At 39.9% G+C, this 3,365-nt stretch overlaps 1 long non-coding RNA gene across 1 annotated transcript; it reads right to left on the reverse strand.

The window, feature by feature from the left end:
* Positions 1–1,147: 1,147 nt before the first annotated feature.
* LOC148676470 (uncharacterized) lies at positions 1,148–2,580 on the reverse strand. The gene is made up of 2 exons (XR_015940894.1): positions 2,487–2,580; positions 1,148–1,643 (listed from the first exon to the last, which is right to left on the reverse strand). It is a non-coding gene; the product is annotated as an uncharacterized LOC148676470 (long non-coding RNA).
* Between the last annotated feature and the right edge of the window lie 785 nt (positions 2,581–3,365).

Here is a 3,365-nt window from a genome sequence, read left to right on the forward strand (position 1 = left end):
ACAAACATTTCACCATCGGTACAACCTTCATTTAACAAACCGTACACACTACCAGCGAAACACAGATTACCACCCGTGTAATGTAAGTCGATAAGGTGTGCTTTTTTCCGCTCAATTACCCTGCTGTACAGAACGCATTTAAATCTTCTGCGGGCACCCCCCTGCATGTTCCTAACAATCGTCACCACTAATCGGAGGCTGTCATCGCTTAGAACTTCTGTGTGGCTCTGTAAGAGGTCTGAGATGGTTTAAAAAATCGGCAGCATTTAATTCTCCAGGGCGTCTTCTGCATGAGAACAAGGGTTTGTTAAACACTCCCAAAGACAAACGCAACTGTACAAAATCATTCGCCCCTATGTTTGGAGAAAGTTCATCCAATTTTCCCTGGACTGCATCATGCACAGCATCTATAGCCTGTACATACGACGCTATTCTGTCAAGATTAACAAAACAAAATTCTTCATAGTGCTCTGTTGCTCTTAAATTATTATAAGACCTGTTATAACTACTGTAAGAGGACCAGAGGAAGGGTCATCCTGGACAGGTATTTTAGGAACGATCTGCTCGCTATACTTGACTTAGACCTGACCAAGATGGCCACTAAGAGAAACCAGCTGACCCGCAGATGGAAAGGGCTCAGTCTGAAAGACAACAACACGCAGGTGGGTCTCATCAGGAAACAAAATATATATGCCCCGGAAACAGTGAACCGGCGCAGAAGCCAGTAGGTGAATGCATTTTGGAGAAGAGAGTGGAGTTTGGTTGAAGTGGACAAAGACTTAAGGACAATGGATTTACGGAATAAATAAAGGATAACGGTATACGGCTTGTGATTTGGACTCGGCGCGGATTTGTTGGATCTTACGAACTTTTGGAACACGGACTGAACAAGGACAGAGAAAACGGATTGCGGACTGGTTTGGAAGACGGACGAACGAAGGAAAAGGAGGAAACCTCACTAAAATAAAAGAAGAGTGTGTGGTGTGAGTACTTTCGTACTTATTACATTTATCTATTCCCCGGAGACACCACACTACGTATACGCTCCAGAAAAACTAAGGGGTCTCTATTTGCACCGACACTGCAACCAAACTTGCCCTTGGGAAATCTGATGCATCTCTCTGAATCTATTACGTCTCGACAAATATGCTTTTGCCAGTTTAATTATTTTATTAACATACAAACGCTTGATGTTAGTAAGAGGTCGGTCTTTTAACCAGTTTTTAGACCGCATGCTTAGTCATTTATCACTGGGGATCTTCGCCAATGAACCATGAAATAGCATTATCAGGTTTTGAAATCCTGAGTTTAGAGCGGCATCCTCTGTAGAAATTATGTCTAAGAGGTTAGCTGTGAAAGCCTGGCTCGGTTTTGGAAACAAGGACTATACACTTGCTAAAGCCGCTCTTAGATGCTCTAAATCTCACTTTTTATCCACATCATTAGTGCTCACCTTTGATAGTAACTGTGCAATATACCGCACTGAATCTAGCGCATCACCAAACGCCAAGTCTCTAATTGCGTTATTATTTCTCTCCAAAGGCTTGACACGTTTGGATTTGGTCAGTGTATTAACGGCCATCTTCGATGCTGTCACCACCTTAGGTTCTTCCACATTTTTTCCCCGCTAGTCGATACAGCTTCTGCGTGAATAAAAATAAAATACTTTTTAATACCTCGCCAATGCTCCACATCTCAAAATTAGAAAACTACTCAAACTGGGATAAAAATAAAAATAAAAGACTTTTTAAGACCCCAACCAATGCATTTTAAATGGTCAAAATCAGAAAACTACGTTAACCAGGATAAAAACACCACACATGTGGTGCTTTCTTACACAAAGGGTTGTGGGAGAATGGAACAAGCTACTCGGCCATGCTGAAGTTGTTACTCTGGTTTACTTTAAGACACTGCTGGAGCTACTAGCAACCCGTTAGATTAACTGCATATAGACACAAGACGCAGACCAGTCGTTTTTAACTTTAAATATGAAGTCTTAAAGGCTAAGCAATTTAAAAGTAAGACTTTTTAATACCCCAAATCAGAAAACTACGCTAACTGAGGAAAAAAAAAGACTTTTTAAGACCCCAACCAATGCAATCTAAACGGTCAAAATCAGAAAACTGTGTTAACTAGGATAAAAATGCCACACTTGTGTCTCTTCCTTACACAAAGGGTTGTGGGAGAATGGAACAAGCTACCCGGCCATGATGAAGTTGATATCCTGGTTTCCTTTAAGACACTGCTGGAGCTGCTATTAACCGGTAAGATTAAGTGCATATAGACACAAGACGCAGACCAGTCGTTTTTAACTTTAAATATGAAGTCTTAAAGGCTAAGCAGTTTAAAAATAAGACTTTTTAATACCCCAAAACAGAAAACTACGTGAACTAGGATCTTTCAACGAATTAACATTCTAACAAAAGAAGTAACTGTTGCAAGAAGTGGTTTATACCACATCTTGACCGCACTTAAATTATATTAACCTTTGGTTGTTGATTTGTGACGTTTTGAGTTCGCTGTTTCGCTTGACGTCTTCGAGATCGCTGGTCGTCAAACTGGTGCTTTATTTTTATTTCTGCATGGAGGGGGAAAATGCCATTAGAGAAAGACCTCAACACCCTATATTACCAAAAGTAGAAAACTGTCGGAATTTTTATTAATCAGTTATAGACACCTTTAAATGTGTATGTTAAAAGAATGTTTTATAACAAGACACAGAAAAATCTTAACTAATACCAACCTTTTTTCAGAAACGATCTGGTAATATGCTCTCCACCCCCTGGTTTAACAGGGACATCTGCCTGAGTCTCCACAAGATTTTGAGGGGGTATTGAAAAGCACAAACGAGGTTTTTTAAACGTGTTATGCTCGTTCCCTCACCAGCGTCTGCAAATAGACACAACCTTGTGATGTTGTTAAGAAAGTGACAGGGTATCTTTAAAACTCACATGGCCGTATAGTCTTACTCAAAACATTGTCGTAATTACTCACCGGTGTTGGTGTGTATCGCTGTAGCTGGTCGTTTGACAGCTATCAAACTGACGGTCTGTGACGTCATTGTTTTCATCTAATGGAAAAGAATGAATGCAAGCAGTCACTGCCACATTACTGAACAACTCTGTTGTAATTCCATTATAATAATTCAATATTGTATAATATACAAATATTATACAACGTTTTGCATCTATAGGTAACAACACGTCTACATGAGACAAGCTCAGTAACGTTGTAATTTTATCTCACAATAAGCCAAATATGCATACCTGGGAAATCTTGGAAATCGTTAACATCTATCAAGTCATGTAGTGTTAGGTCTGAAAAAACAGCGTCTTCAGAGTACAGGATTTGATCGCTGCGGTCCA

This window comes from Lepisosteus platostomus, chromosome 2 (genome assembly GCF_059453375.1).
Source record: "Lepisosteus platostomus isolate fLepPlt1 chromosome 2, fLepPlt1.hap1, whole genome shotgun sequence".
Classification (NCBI taxonomy): domain Eukaryota; kingdom Metazoa; phylum Chordata; class Actinopteri; order Semionotiformes; family Lepisosteidae; genus Lepisosteus; species Lepisosteus platostomus.